This window comes from Corvus hawaiiensis, chromosome 12 (assembly GCF_020740725.1).
Source record: "Corvus hawaiiensis isolate bCorHaw1 chromosome 12, bCorHaw1.pri.cur, whole genome shotgun sequence".
NCBI classification, from domain to species: domain Eukaryota; kingdom Metazoa; phylum Chordata; class Aves; order Passeriformes; family Corvidae; genus Corvus; species Corvus hawaiiensis.
Window position 1 is genome coordinate 12,106,184 of NC_063224.1, and position 17,246 is coordinate 12,123,429.

The following is a 17,246-nucleotide window of genomic DNA, read 5'->3' on the forward strand; positions in this document are numbered from 1 at the left end:
TAGGAGCTATGGCCAGTCACTATCTGAACTCACTGTGTAAATACCAACAAACATTTCTAAGGAAATATCCTGTCTCACAAGGACCTGCTGGGGAAGTGGATCCAAAGGCACTGTGCCATGTCCAGGTCCCTCTGAAGAGGCACTTCTGTCACACAGCCTGGAGTGCTTTGCCTTCCAGTGTCTGTGCCAATGGCTTGGCTGGAGGGGAGAAAACTTCCCTCAGGGTCATTGCTAGAGTCTAAGTTGTGCACAGTCAGGATCACAGGTTTGATCCACTCAAGTTGAACAAAAGCTCTCAATCTCAGGAGTTGTTTGAAAGTTTGTACCACGTTAACCTTAAAGGAAATGAACCAAGCATGAGGCCATAAGGAAACTTTTGTTTAGGTTAAAACTTCAGATTTAGATGCTGTCTGCTGTTCTGAAAGACTGAACAAATGAAAATGAAAAAAATCTCACTTTTCATAGGTGGATTGAGTTCCTTATCAGCTTCATGGCATGAGGGCTGCATAGCTTCTCTGCTGGTACTGTCATTGCAACCTGTGCTGTTGTTAAAAGCAGCCCTAAATGAGACAGTTATAGGATAGATTTTTGTGCACAGGTAGAGATCTATATGACGAAAAAGATGAGATTCTTAATGATCATGTAACAGTTTGATATTAGTCACATAGTGTGTTTTCCTTCTCTTTTCATTATGATAGTGTGTGACAGATGGTATACAACAAAGCACCTCAGCTTCCTCAAAAATTAACCCAGTTTTGAACATCTGGAAGCACAGAATGCTGAAAAAAAAAAAGAGGCTTTGTGCAGAGTTTTCAAACAGTTGGGGGGACACACACATTCTTGTAAATCAGCTTCAGTGGCTGCAAGTGTGCCATGCTATTGGTAAGCTTTTTAACTCGGGCAAAATTTCACCTGACATCAAACAGAGTTTTTCTGAGTAATCTGTGTTACCTGATCTTTAAAGGCATTACATTGAAAGGAAGTGAGGAATTTCTGATGTTACGGGTCAGATACCCATCTCAGCTATAAATAAGCATTAATCTGTGCCAATGTAAATGTTGAAGGTTCTCTATGGGTGGAGATTCTGCATATACTTTTTCCTGACTCTTGTCATTGTGGAAGGCTATGGACCAATTCTGTTTGGATAAATCTTTCTGTCCATGTATTTATTTTCATGTGTATAAGTAATCAATTTTAAAAAAATGTTCCCATTCATATCCTATCACAAATTTGAGGGAAAATTTAAAAAATTTTCTTGCTTACATTAAAGTTCATGAAGTTGGAGACTTGCATCATTCCAAGTTACCAAGAAAATAACTTGAAGTGAGGGAGTTTGATGACTGTATCAAAATCTTCCTAATCATAACTGGCATCTTTTAAAGAGTGTATTCCTGCTAGATGGTGTGTACAGCACCACCAATATGCAAAAGAACAAGAAATTAAAATGCCAGATTTTCTCTTCCTCTCCTCTTTCATACTTGCATAATGTATAAGTAAGGTTTGGTTCTGAAACTCATTGAAGACAGATGACTTCAGCAGTTTTTAAGAACCCTGTATTTGATATCTGGCAAAATGTATATTTATGCTAATATTCACCAGTACGTACACACTGAGGGTCAAATCCCTCAGTCTTACAAAGCATGATATGAATGGTAATTTTTATTTCAGTAAGAGAATAAGAAATTATTCTAAAAATGTTACGGGGCAGGGGGGAACAAGTGTGTGAAAAGAGAGGAAGCTTTAGTTAGTACTTTTACAATAAAATTTTCAATGCAAGTTTAAAAATTACATCAGAGTTGAACAGAATCTCAATAATATCTCATTTAGACCCATTTATGACAGATTTATAAATTAATGACGTGCATAAATAAGTGGGAGATAGGACCTAAAAGTAAGAGGGCTATTTTATATTGTTTGTTGTAATTAATATATTGATTATATATTTATGCTGACCTGGACCGAGTAAATTTCCATCTGCTTACAATTCTAGTAACTATCTGGATCTGTTCTTAAAGCAAATGCAGCCTAATCACTCTAGAAAAAATACACCAGAGTTGAGATGCATAAATATAATTCAGAACATTATGTAATAATGTAATGTAATTCGTTATGTAATGATACAATAAAAATCAAGAAGATGAATGAATATGCATCAAAAATATTACAAAAGCCCTTATTTTTGCAAACAGAAATAGCTGCCTTAAATTGCACTGAAAATAGGACTGCACAAACCTTTTGAGTTCATTAATTTCCCTGAAAGAGCTTATTTCTAATTATTTTATTAGCAATGCAACAAGCGAATAAAAATGGAAGCTTGTACTGCTTAGTAGCTGAGGCCTTCCTGACGTGCTCAGAGCCCTTTAGTTCTGCTGTTGTTTCTGTGTAAGAATCAATACCACAGGCAGCAATTATGTGGTGTTGTTTTTTGGCTAAAATTCCCACACATCTGGGATAAACAGATATTCTATTCGAACTTCCTCTGTTAACTCCACCAGTTTCCATGGAATGACTCTCTATATGCTTGTTAAGTAAATGATTGTTATAAGACTATGGAGACATGGTCGATCAAATTAACCCCTTTTGTCCAGCCTCCAAAATGGTTCCCTTCATTTGCCTAAATTCAGCTGCTTTGGGGAATTTTTTCAAGCTTGAAGGACTCTCTGGATTCATCACATTAGCAAACTGTAACCTGAGAAGAGGGTCTTTGGAGCAGCAGGACTTCTTTGGCCCCCAATTGTTTTGCTAATCAAGATTATTGCCACTATTGAGATGTGGAAAGATAGCCTAGCTGACAAAATTTGTCAGCTTCCCATGAAATAGTTCTGTCAGTTTAGTCAGGGTGCCGGCTAATATTAACATATAAATGAAGTCTCTCCCCCTCACCCCTTAATAGATGCAGAGAAAATATAAACACACACACAAAAAACCCCTCTGTGCTTAAATCAAACAAGCTTCTTTTCTCAGCTCTAGCCCATGTCCCTGGAAATCCTGTGAGTAGTGGAGCTAAAGGGAGGGGGGAGGGAAGCAGAATTTGCACAAAACTACTTTTAAGCCATAAAGCAGCAAAGCCCCACTCCCTGCTGATAGCAACAGGAGATTGATTACGCCTGCAAAAGTACAAATGGTTGCCTGAATGCAAGTGGCAGACCTCCAAAGCAGTGTGCTCTATGTGCTGGTTTTACATTTTATAGCAGAGGACTTGGATACAAAGTGGAAAAGTGGAACAGGGGGTATGAAAGAGTTATCTTTGCCCAGAGGTCAAAGCTATGAGCGCCGTCCCCGCGAGTCTCAGCCCAGCCTGGCGAGGCGGCAGCGGAGCGCGGCCCCTGATCTGCCATCGGCCCCTTGGTGCCCCAAACCCAATCCCTCAGCACCTGTTTTCTGCCTTTCGCTCTGTTTTCTCATAATCAGAATACATATTGTATTTTCCAGCTGACCTACGAGGTGATACAATCTAATGCTCTTTCACCCACTTACACAAATTTTGCATTACTTTGTCAAAGGCAAATGCCTTGCATCATTCTGGCGGCAACTCTTTCAAACCCCAGCTGTACCCAGATCATAAAAAACTAATTCAAACTTACGCTCATTTTAATTGTAAATGGATCTACTGAAAATTCTCTTAATCTTTTAGCCTGATTTAAATATAAATAAATTAATATCTCGTGATATTTGTAATCTGCAAGTCAGCAATATTGGCCTTTTGGTACTAAATTAGCCCTTGAATGGTAACTGTGCAGCAGCTTTGTGTAGTTAGTGTACGCATCGGAGATGACTCTTCTAGCAAGTTCAATAGGCTTTGCAAAGCATAGCTTTAAATAGAAGAAATCCTTCAATCATGATTTGTTCTTGCTTTATGGGAAACAATCAGATTATTCCTTTGTGCTGAGCTGTGACAATACTCCAAAGCATGAATGAAAACTGGAATATATGTTCCCCCAGTGGATTACATCAGCCTTCTTGATCATTGGGCTAACATGGAAAATAGATTTAATGTGTAAAATATCTGTCACTGAAGGGAATATTAAGAAAATTACTTGGGAGCAGTTTGCGAGAACTTCAGAAATATTAAGTTAATGACAAAGCACAGCGTTTGTTAAGAAGTTCAAGGCAGATAATTCCTAAAGATTTCCAAGCAAGTAGCTGAGTTCCCTACTTCATGATTTCAGATGTCATACAGAGTTAATTTCAACTTCTCCAAAGCAAAATATTGTGTAAAATATTGCATTAGTTGCCCAGAATGTGGAGCTAAAGAAGCATAATCTAAACAGTTCCACTTGCCCCGAGTTCATGCAGTGTTTGTGCTCCTTCCTTTGATCTGAACCTTCTGAAAAAAATAACTGGGAGGCACAATGTTAAGCATTGTTGGCGATAGGAAAGGGTTCATAATAATCATAATAAAATAAGTGATCTTCTGTTAAAGTCATAGTCTGCTTAAAAGTTCTGATCTCAGAATCTTTGTGAATTTTCTGGATTTCCCTTCAGCTCAATTAGGTTTGACTGCCTTGATTCCCCCTCCCTCCTGTGACCTGCCTCTGCTGAAGAGTATGAGATGGGGGAAGGCTGGGGGATAGCTTACTACCCACCATGCTGTGTGTGGATGTTTTTATACAAACAAAAGGGGTAGTCTTTGTCCCAGGCAGTTTACAGTCTGGAGCAGCTTTTAGTTATCTGTTACAGTATCAGTTCATCAAAACATATATATTCTAAACTTTAAGTTCATCCAGCTCTAGAACCTCTTGCAGTCTGGCTTCTGTTACAAGCAATCAAGTCTATAACTTCATAGATACCTTTAAGTAGTTAAAGGAATAATATTGGCAGAAAGAAGTCAGTCTTCTGCTGAGCAGCTGTCTTTCAGGCCAGTGCTATCCAGAACTCATGTAAAGTTTCCAGGAGTCAGCAAGACACACTTGGCCATATGCTTTGAAACCTCAATTTACTGTGCATGACTTTTTCTCATGTTTGTTTCTGGTCACACTCCTTTATTTTGCACCTGCATGATTTGTCAGGTGTATAGTTCCTCTAAGAAAAAGAAGTCCTGCCCAAAAGCCAGGGTGTGGAGTTTTCCTCCACTGCAGCAATTGCCCAGCTTGCAAACTTGCCTTGGAAAGGGAGCAGGGTGGTGCTTATAATGGATCCCTTCATACCTCAGGAGAACAGCTGCCTCACACTCCAGTGCACACAAACAAAACACCTGCTTAAACCAGAAAAACCAGTAAGCAGTGAGACTGGATATGTGGTGGATGGTGTTCAGACTTTCTCTTTTATCTCTTTTGAAATGTTAGAACATATTTTTCAGCATTTTGGTAATTTTGAAAAACGGTGCAATTTTGTTTATAGAACCATTTTTTTCTTCTCTTTTTGAGGAGTATTAAAAACCACTGCTAATATTTTGCTTCTTGTCGTTAGTAAAGACAAATCTCCTTAAGGTTGGTTTGCGTGTCTTGCAAGTTTGACTACCCCGCTTTTAGACTTACTTCAAACTGTATCACTTTAACTTGAATACGAGCCTTTCAATCTTACCTATCCTGTTTCAAGATATTGGACAGATGCTGAATTCTTCTTAATTTGGTATTTTTCTCTTGTAGATATATGTTGTATATAAACATATATGTATATATACATATGTATTTGTATGTATACATATGTATATGTATATACATATACAGATGTTGTAGATGTATGGGTGTATTTCTTTCACACAATAACAGAGTTTCAACTGTCCTATTGAAGTGTAACTTCAAGGGTGCATCAAGGATCTTCATAAGGCAAATGGCATTTTGACATTCTAATTTTAGCTGTACCTTTCAGTGTACCAGGCTGGGAGACAGAAATGGCTCTTCAGGAATGGCAGAAAGATAAGTTACTCCACTGAAAATTAGTATATAACACTGATTAAAAGAAGATGGACTTATGTGTCAAGATCACCAATAAAATTCTGTAACTTCTCACTTTCTGTTTCACTCAGATTCATCCTCGTTTCTGACAGACTTCCCTTGGTTTCAGCTGAAATGCCCATCAGTGCAGTGAAGCTCTCCATAACGGCTGTTGTCATATGGCAGCTGTTATCATTCGCACTTTGTTATACAAATTTATCATCTCCGTCAGTTCATAATAAGCCTGACTGATACCATAAAACCCTCTAATGCCAGCAACAATAATTGTCATTCAACTTGGATGTTGTAGAAGAGAGATTAAGGATCTAATGTTTAAATTTTAAATGAAATATTCTCTCACCATTATGGGTGGTCTCCTTCTGAAACCTTGGTAGGACAGTATAGTAGCACTGCCCAATGCTTCTGCCTGAACTAAGCATTAAAAGAAATTGTCCTCAGCGCTGTCAGCCTTTAAATGTTCTAAATTGAATATGCACATAGTGTATACATTAATCAAAATAAATTTCAACTTCCCTTCTTTATTTTTAGTTTTGCCCTAAATTTTATTGGACTGACTAACTCTAAGTAATAAGCATAACTATTTTATTTAACCAAGGGAAATGAGTGGGAACAAGTTCCGACTGACAATGGCTCTCTGCTGGAACCCAGAGAAGCAAATGCAAGCAATGCAGTAAGGAAGATCAAACTTGTTACACTGCTGATATTCTAAGAGTTTGAACTCGGACTCCCTGCTGACCTCAATTTTACAATGATAATCATTTCCTAAAATGTCTTCATTTTGTAAATGAAGCTGTACCTCCCTCTGAAGCAGGGGTTTGCAAAGATTAAATAATTTACATTTCAAAGTGTTCATTTTTTTGCCAGTGTGAGAAATACTCAAGCAGGAAAATGAGTGGTCCTTTTAATTTTTGAAAGCTGGGAGAGCATTCATAGTGAAAATAATCACAGCCTATTACAGCAGCCTTGCTTGCCCATTCCCACTTCAAAAGGATGAGCCTATCTTTTCCCCGCCCAGCAGTGAATGACCACTTAAATGAGTGATGGCTTATTAATACTATGACTCAGCCACTTCTCGATAAGGAGAACAATAAGGGGTCAAAGCTTGAGCATCCCTTACAGGAATTAATGAGAACATGTTGCTGGTAATTTGGTCTTTTGGAGATTACATTTAAATTAAAAGGTTCTTGTGTCAGGCTTAATGGTGAGACTGGTGGTGTCACTATTTGAAATCCAGAGACTGCATTTTTGTTCTTTCTACCTGTATAACTTCATTGACTTTATTAAAGTTGCCTTGGGGGTTGGATACCATTTCAAGAAAAAATTCAGAGAAACTGGCAAAACAAAACCTTAAGGAAGTTCTCCGAAAGTAACCCCAAAAAATTGCACACACTTATTTGGGCATAGTGTTGTTTTGAGAGTCAGAATGCAAAATTACAAAAAACAATTAATTATTTGAGATATGTTGCATTAACATTTCTGCATAAGACCTGGAACTAATTCATCGCCAAAGAATATTTACTCTGAAGCTGTGTGAAAAACAATTTACCAGGCAGTGTTTGTGCAGATGTGGGGGTCTTTTCTTTGGCTCCTCATCCTTCTTGCCATTAAAGACTAAGCACTTGGGATGTCTGGTTTTATTCTTAACTTTTATTTTCACATTTTATTATTGGTATTGAAACTGTTGTTGTCTCTTTGTAACAAAGGCATGAAACACAATGGTGGGATCAAAGCTGTTTAAAGGAGTTAAATTGCCTATATTGTGTGTGTTATTAACTAGAGCAGAGAAATCCAACCTATAGCTTTGCTATTATCTGATTCTTGCAGTTATGAAAATATTGTATTTAGCATATTTTCTGGCCTGGAACTAATGCAAAGATGAATTCTAGGTAGGATTGCAAATATAAACCGTGTTCATTGTGCTAATTAGTGCATTTTGTGCTAACTAATGCACATTGTATTTCTAAGGAACTTTGAAAAGATGGGAATCAACTATTTATAAACATTACAGACATAATTCTAAGGGAAAGTAACAATTCAGCTGTTTTCTCATTGTGCTATGGTATTAAAAATGTAGAAAATATGACATATTATTATGAAAATAGGCAAGTTGTAAGCAGGGGAATTTTTATGGTCTAGATATCATTTTTTTCTGATGTATCTATAAGTCATATAATAATTTGCTTTTTTTTTCATCTTCTGTCAAGATGATATTAGTATATTTGATTGAGAACTCCTACAAATCTTTTAAGATATAAAAGTGATACCATACAATAAAAAAGCAAATATGGTTGTTCTGAGATTAGTTGAAAAACTTATGAAGTATTAATAGAAGAATATTCATGTACAATACCGATCCACAGATAGGATTCCCTGTTCCATGCAAAAACTATTTAGCTTTGCACTGGAAAATAGAACAAGTTCCAGTGCAAGTATACAAAATGTTGAATAATGTCACAATGAACCCTCTTTATCAGGCATTACTTCAGCTAATGTGTGATTCTTGGGGAAATAAAATGTCATTCTGAGCAATAGCATCACCAGATTAGGAACTCAGAAAGTGGAGGGAGGCTAAGTCCTTATGGTAGTACCATGATGACAAATGACACAATGGGAAAGACAAGGGATTCCTCCTCTTGTCTTTAAAGATGGCTAAAAAAGTATTTAAAAAATGTGTACTGCAAACAATCTCTTTCTGTATCTTGTTTCCCCCATTTTTCATTAAAACAGGGTTTCGGGGTAGCTGAGATAGTTTCTGTTTCACCATGCTGAGAAGATCCCTTGATTTTATGGTCAACCTTTGCTGACATCTGTGGGATGTTCAAGTTGAGTGCTTACAAGGACTCTGCAACTCGCTTTTCATAGGACCTCTATGCCTTCTAGGCTCTTAAAGAATCAGAAGCCTTCTGTGCCCTTTATCATGATCCTTGCTGGGGCCCCAGTGATAGTTTTGTCCTTTATTTAGCCAGTTAACCATTGATTACTCTGAGCCTACTCATGATGTGGTAGGCTTGTACATATTGCTCTTGCCAGAGGCAATGAGACTCGTCCCATTTGGAAATATAGAATGTGACTGCTCCTTAATCAGGAGAATATTTCATGACTTGGAGTCTTAAACACCCTCTCTTTGCTATGCAATAACTTTTAAAAAGAATGTGATCTAGAGCAATGAGGAAGAGTTGTAAAGAGAGGGGGTGACTGGGGAGCCCAGTTTAGCTGGTGCCAAGGAGAGGGGCTGGCAGGCCCTCACACTGGGCACTGGGAAGCTGGAGCTGCCTGGAACTGCTGCCAGCCAGAGCCTCCCTGGGGGGCGGCTGGCTTGATGCAGGGGACTCTTGTTTTGTGACTAGTGACTGACTTATTGTTCCCGAGAAAAGTGGCAACAAGCCAAGTAAAAGCCCTTTTTGTCCTTTACTTCCAACAGGGGACTTGGTAGTGGTTTGTCATGTGCCTGGGCATAATCCAGGCAAAGTCTGCATATGCAATTAAAATAGATTTTGCTACTGTATGTGTTCCTTAGGAAGTGGTACTCCAAGTTACGGGTACTGCTCATTCTTTTATTTGATGTTTTTGTCTGATTTCAATTCTTAATCTTCCTGGGGATTGTTTTTGTCTTTTAATCAATACTCATTTTTCAATATCAGCACTCTTTTAAATAATTCCGGTAGTGTGTATATTACATAAAAGAGGTATAATTTATAAATAGTAATGTCTGTGAGTAGCCATCTCTCCTTAATGTAAATTCCAATATATGTCATGATCCGAAATCTCCAAAGTGTAGGTTTACCTTTTAATAAAAGTATTAGTAGCACATGTTTAAATCTCACAAATAAATTATATCCCTTTTGAACTGTCATCACAGTAGTCTGTCATCATTGGTTTTTATGCCCTTGTAGCCTTAGTTAGACTTTTATTTGTAATTTTAAAAATTATTATTATTATTATTATTATTCACCTTTAAGATACTTGAATATGATAGATCTAATGGTACTAGAAAATCAATCTTTGTTGTTTTTTGTAGCTGTCATGCAGCTTTGTGCCATTTTGCACAGTTTGACTACTGTGGGCTATAGCTATCTTAGATGATCATGATAGATACATGGCAGACAGAGTCTCACAATTATTCATGTTGAGTACTAGTTCTCCAGTAGATTATTTCTATGAAATTCAGTGTAACATTACGGGAAACAAGGGGCTGTGCAATGCACTTTAGCTACCTTTTCTCATGACAAATCTATGTTTTGTAACACAATATTAAGAATCATTTGAGAAAAAAATGTATTTTGACAGAAAATATCATCTCATTAAAAAGAGAAATGTTCATATAACACTCTTTAAGTTCTAAAAATGGAATTTTTCTAGAAAAAAAGACAACTGAGTCAAAATTACAGTGATCGGTCTAAGGGAGCTGCCTCTTCACCACTATACGAAATGTTGAGATTATGCCCTCCTATATGAATGCAAATTTTGAATTTCAGCTCCAGTAAATATTTCTCCAGTACTGTAGAAATATTTCTTCAATAATTCTGTTATCTCTGTGTAATTGTAGAAATTCTATATTAAAAACTTAATAGGACTAGGTGAGAAAATTGATACAGAAGGTGTCGAGGAAGGGGTTAGAATATTCACTGAGAATCTGCAAGGCAGGAGGATGCTGCCACATCTGTATGACTGATTAGGCCATATTAGATGCCTATTTTTTTCATTAAAGCCTTAAACCATTCCTTTTTGTCTTGTGCAGGTGTAAGGGCAGAACTGGCTGGAGACTCACAGAATAAGGAAGTGGCACTCAATTCTGCCTTTTAAAGAGTATCCTAATTGTAAGTATCTTCAATAGTCGTTTATTTCTTGTAATTTTAATCGATCAAGTAGCCTTATCTTGCTGTGTAATACCATTGCTATGCACCTGATGCCAGGAATTGCAAGAGGTATCACTTTTTCTGTGGGGGGAACACTCTGGATCTTATCCAGATTGCTTAACAGAATGCTTTCATTAATGAAACAGTGCTGGCCATCACAAAGTCTGTATTCATGTTTTAATTATTGAAGCTCTCAAATTCTTTTGTTTATTCAGGATTTGCTGACCTAATGATATTGGGAGTATCATAGTTTCCAAAAGCATGTCTTAGCATTTCTCTTATGAGGAACTCTGAAACACTTAAATATTTTCTGTTTATTTAGATTTTGTATCTCATAGGTCCTGATTCCTCAGCTGAAATATTTAACAGGGAAACATCTGGGAGTGGTTTATTAATGAAATGTATATAGTCTAGGAGGTAGTGAACTGTTGCCAGATTCAGTGGGAATCCCAGTCTGACCTGGGGCTCTGTAAAAGTTGCAGCATGAAGTGCTCTGAGAGCAAGGCCCAGCACAGAGTGGAATAATTTAGTTCCACTTGCCTACGTAGAATTTCTGCATAAATTATTGTATTCCTCTTGATGCAAAGAGAAATGCAGCATAGTCTCAATTGTCATCTGATAGTGAGCCATCTTCTGGAACACAGAGCCAATTTGACTGTGGGACTCTTAGTCCAGGTGGAATTTCTCCAACTTGCTGGAGTTAAATTGTTGCCAGGGCTGTGTCCTGTATATAAACAGAGTAAAGAGATATCCTGCTGGAGACTTGATTCTCAAAAATTTTAATTTTTTTTTTTTTAAACAAATGGCATTTCTGAGAAATTGAGTAAAATGTTTCAAGATAAAAGAATGTTAAATATAGCTAGGAATAAGAGAGCCATATGTTGAAAGCATATCAGCTTTGAAACCATGCACTTAACCCTGGTACTCAACAAGATTTCACATTTTAAATAAAAAATTTAACTTCCTGAAAAGATAAAGTTCATTCATCTTGAGGGTAGCCTGGAAAAAAATAGGGAAATGTGATCCATGGAGAAGCCCTTCACTCAGATATGTATCTTTGACATTTGAAAAAAAAAAAGAATATAGTGTGCAAAAATAAGATGGCTCATATCCATTCCTAAAAAACTGTTGTTATACTTGTACATCAAAGTAGGAGTAAGGTTATTTTCTGAGTGGTTTTTTTGGCTAACAAGTACATTATCTTACAAAACCATTGCCAGAAACATAAAATCTTTGTTCAATGGGAAAGAAATGTACCATTTTAGCACTCCTATTTGAAACATTATGCGGAACACAGGCTGTTCTAAGTTCAATGGAAGTGTTATGCAAATATACTATTAGAAGTTTGGTCCATTAGAAGAAACTTATCTGGTTGGTTCTAAATTATATTGATAAATGTCAGACATTTGTGCTTAAAACAATATACACGTTTGTGCAACCATCATCTCTGTTCAATTGAATTGATTTTATTTCTTGCACAAACTGAGCTTTTGTCCTGGAAAACGTTTTCCAGTAACACAAGGGCAGATCAGGAAATGTGTAAAATGGATCAGTGCCCAAAAGACTAAGTTATACATCTATTCTTGGAAAAACATGAGGACGTGTTGTCTTAAAAAGAAAGGCATAAATTACAGAACATTAAGTTCATTTGGACTTACATATTGAACTACACCATCAATACAAATCCTCAGTATGTCACTCACTGCAACATGGAGGGTCTATTTTGAAGGTAGCTACCCAAATATGCACACAAGGGGGGCCAGTGAGCGCCTACAGAATAGAGCTGTCAGCCACCCTAGGGATTTTGCTGTTTTCCACGGAGGGCTCCATGAATAATCTCTGTGTCAGCACAAGAGGGGGTTCCGTCTTCACTGGAGCTTGCTTTCTTTCAAAAGGCATTCAAGTTCTTGCCATTTTGCACTGCATTTGAAAATGCTTTCTTGGCTGAAATCTTACAGGTGTCATTAGCTGTGCCCAAACTTCAGGGCAGGTGGCCCTTGAGGCCCTGGTGCATTGGCCCCACCGTAGCTCTGCCTGCTCAAAGGCCTCAGTCACCTTCAGGAGGGCACTCCAGATGTGTGTGTAGCCTGCTTAGACCCTGACAATGCATTTGGTGTCCCACCCTTCATCTGTGCCCAAATAGAACCTGTTGAGTTTACATTCCTTTTTCAAGGAAGCCCCCAGCCAAGCTGTTGACATGCTGACAGTGCCTGCACACAAACTAGTCTGAAGACCTTTTAGAAATTGGGTTTAGCTTTCCTGTTTTGTACTGGGCCCTCCATAAACCTGTTGTCACCTGCTGTCACAGTGGAGAGACAGCACATGGAGACATTGCTGACTATCTCTGAGAAACAAGGAAAATTTAGGGAATTGAGGGTACAACAATCTTCAATAAAACCTGCCCACTTATTTAGTATTATAAATGCCCTTTGGAACAGTGTCATGTTCATTTTATACCTTAAAAGAGTCAAACACACCTTTGATTGTCTCATTAAGAGAAAAAGTAATATTTTTCAATGATAGCCAAGGCTTTTGTTTCAAACTGTTGGAGAATCACTGATTGAATAAATGCAATGTGTTTACATGATGAATGATTTCTCTAGAGGTTACCCTACCTTCTGATGATTGAGCCTAACCCTCTTTAACTACTGTGACAAGATTATTGCCTGAAGTAACTTTTTTAATTAGCATTCTTGTTTGTTTACGTCTAGAGATTGAGGGGGGAAAAAACTAAAAGCTTTGGAACAGCTATTGAGTCTGCACTTGCTCTAAGCTGGAAGAAAATAATTTTTAGTATATGTTTAAAATTATATAACACATTTCAGATGTTGGTTCAAATTACTGTTAAAATGACATCCAAATCTGGGAGTGTTTCTCGCTGGTTTTATCCTTTTAAATATTTCCACTGTGCTTTTTTTCATCTTTAATTAAATTTCAATTCATTTTATAATAGTAATTAAAGTATTTACAGCAAGAAATTCTATCCATTTGCAAAACAGCAATAAATTGTAACATTTTCACAAACAAACAAACTTTTTAGAAGGCTTGCAAAGTCTTTATCCTGAGTTTGTAAGGCACTGAAGGGTAGATTATCAGCTGGTATAAGTCACTGTCATTCACTGGAGTCAGAATAGTAATTTTGATTAACAACAGTTTAGAATTTAGCCAATAATGTAATTAATATAATCGAAACCATGTACAGACACCAGAATAAACAATACCAAACTGTAAGGCAAGTAACCTATCTTACAGTGAAAATAAAATGAATGTCCCAGGCTTCTTAAATCACTGTTTCATTACGTAGCTTTGCTTTCTATCATCTTTGATCTCCTTCATTTCATTAGAGCAAACTTCTTGTTAGAGGCATGACTGTCTTCCTATGAAACTGATCTCACATCCAGCACTGATATCTGCTGACTTTTTCCAGTTTTGTCTTTAGTCTTTTTATACAGCACTTAAAAAAAAAGTAAACACAAATTATTGCATCATCAGTAGAGGAACATATGGCACATCCAAAAGTGAGTACACAATAAATATGTTTCTAATAAATACTTTGGTGCTGAGTAAATTACAGAAGAGAGCAGACAATAAACCACCATTCTGCTCTTAATGCCTTTTCTTAGCATGGTAGCAGTTATTACATTAGTTTAATCATAGCCAAGCAGTTGAGGTGCAGTAGCACTGCTTATTACACCAGCCATTATCATCTCACTGTTACCTTGGGCTTCCCTCATCGGTTTTGTATTCACTGTATCACTCAGATGCATGGCTTGCAAGCTTTCTTATGTTGTATAAAAAATGGGTGTATTTACGTTTCACAACTGGGCCTTGATATATGATTATGGCCTCCAAGTTTTTTCGAGAATAAATACTGATCACAATAATTTCAGGGTAATGGGGAAAAAAATCATTTAGCCTCAGGATAGAACATTCTGTAAAAATTTTACCTTGTTTAAAAGGTAAAATTTTGCATTGATTCACAGCTGCGTAGAGAAACAGAACAGAGAAAGCTTAGAAGAGCATGGCTACTACATACCAATTTTGGCAATTGTTGTATCCAAAGTAAATTCTACAATATTATGTTCATGAAGTGATGCCAGTTTATTTGTGGTGTTTGTGAGTCCTGAATATAGGGACAAATTAGGATATTTTCAGTGGTCTCCCTTATCTGTAACAAAAGTAATGGAAGACCTGAATTTTGACAAACTGTATTCAGGAGCAGATCCTCATACATGAAGTCTCGACAAATGAGGCTTCTGCAAATACACTGTCCCATTACAGCTTTCTAATTAAAGATCAGCTGCAGGAAACGGTAAATTTAAAACAGTGATGACAATATTAAAACCTCCCGGGGAAAAAGGAGAGCATTGGAGATAAGGATGCAAATATCCTAATAGAAGAAATAGCACTAAATGCTTATGGTGAATCTAAGGCATTGTGCAACTATTCACAGTGGGCTAGAGATGAGAATATGAAAAAGATGAGTGTTCTAACATCAAGGGGTATGAATGACAAACAGATGCTAAACAGACAAATGAGCTATGGCTGAAGGAGGCCAGTGCTGTTGTAAGCTGAGGGAAGAGAGAGGAGAGGAAGAGGTGGATAAAAAAAAATATAGCCCCAGAGAAAGCTGAAAACCATGCTGAGAAGTAGTCTGGAGAAGATCACAGGAAACAGCTTATGGAATTAAAAACATTTGTGAAATTACAGCACTTAGGAGGAATTAAATATAAGAAAGTAATGGTCATCTATGAAAATAGAAACTTCAAAAAGGAAGGGACTGCAACACAGAACCTGGAGGAGAAGAGCTAGAAAATCACTAGATATGATCTCAGCGTGAATAAAGAGAGTCATGCTAAGGACCCCGTGCAGCATATCAGTCTCTAGGAAGACCTTTCATGAACAGTTAACAAGAGACTTTGGCAAGAGAGAGCAAGGAAATGTCTGAGAGACAGGAATATCTGACTGAAGTGATGGTCTTACATCAGTCCCACCATGACTGGGAAGAATGTGTCTCAGATATAAATAGCATCTTAATTTATTTCAAGTGGATATAACTTGTTTTTCACTGATACTTATTATTGTTAATTTGTTAAAGATGCTGAGATTATATAGATAAATATAAGCATAATTTAAAAAGTAATGTAAATTTACATTTACAGTAAAGTAAGAGAAGTACTAAAGGAAGAGAAGTACTAAAATTGTGCAAATTTTTTTTTATTTTCCTGATATTGAAAGTATTATTTTCAGACTCAATTACCCATGCAAGCCAGTGGAAATATTTGTCCTGTGTTCAGATTTACGAAGTAGACCCAAGCATAGATAAGAAAATGAGTTCATAATGAGAACAGATGCTACAGAGACAAAAGATATCTTTAAAAATTGTGTATGGCTTAATCCCATAGCCATTTTCTGTGCATTTGGAGTCTAGCTTTTAAAAGTATTTAACAATTGTTAGGCTCAGCAGTGCAACATGTCTGATGCAGAAACTGCAGTTAGTGCTCACCTCCCTGCCTGTGGCAGTCAGGTGTCTTTGCCTGTGTGTTTGCAAACCTTTCCTGTACCAAATGTGACATGAAGTTTCATGGGAAACCAAGTTTCGTCTCATTTCCTTTGTGCCAAAATCTCTAAGGTGCAGAACATGGGAATCTCATTGAATTGGACGGGATTGGGCACCTTGGTACCTTTGCACCTAATTTTAAGCACTTATTTATCTGAAAAAAGATTGCTTGCTAATTTGTTAAATGTTCTTTGAGACAATCCCAAAGCTCCTTAGGGCAATGTAGAGTGACTTCAGTAGAAGACAATTTTTCCTTTTAAAATTATGCAGGGCATAGAAAAAGTAGGTTAAAATTGCTTTATTAATGGGTTTCAGCTCCCTCATATACTGGGCAAAAGAGATGAAGCCACTGGAGAAAAGGAGTGACCAGCTGGCTTGGAGAATGCAGTTTCTTTCAAACCATGGGGGTGTAGGGGAAAGAAAGCTTTAGTTGTGGGTTCTGTGGATGATGGTCCAAGTGTGCCCAAGAGCAGAACTTCAAATTCTGAGTGAAAACCTTTTGTTGAGTATGTGTGTGTTTGATCTTCTACATGCCTCTGAGGTTGAGTGCCATGAGAGAGCTTCTGACCTTTTGGTTTTGTACATTCTTGTGTGAGACTATGAATTGTCTTGCCATAAAAGCTTGTTTTAAAGTTAAAAAATCATCAAGTGCTTCTGCGATCATAGAAATGCTGGTATTTTTCAGTTGTATTGCAGACTGGCTGTGCAAACTGAGCATTAGTGTGAAATACATTAATGAATTCAAGAAATGTAACAAACATCAGAGTAACGAGAAAATTTGGGGAAAATTAGAAAATCACATGAGCTACTTGATTCTCATAAGTCTCCATTTTTTGAGAGCAAAGGTGTAGCAAATTTGTCAGGAAGACTCTTAATTGATTAGAAGCTGACCCAGATATACTGCTGCACAGTAAGCACAGTTTGGAAATGTAT

General features: G+C 37.1%; 1 long non-coding RNA gene across 1 annotated transcript in view; it reads left to right on the forward strand.

Moving 5' to 3' along the window:
* The window catches only part of LOC125331893, a 262,213-nt gene that overhangs the window by 139,320 nt on the left and 105,647 nt on the right, over positions 1 to 17,246 (forward strand). The window contains exon 3 of the long non-coding RNA XR_007206254.1: positions 10,636 to 10,714. This is a non-coding gene — a long non-coding RNA (uncharacterized LOC125331893). The remainder of the gene's footprint in view (positions 1 to 10,635; positions 10,715 to 17,246) is intronic.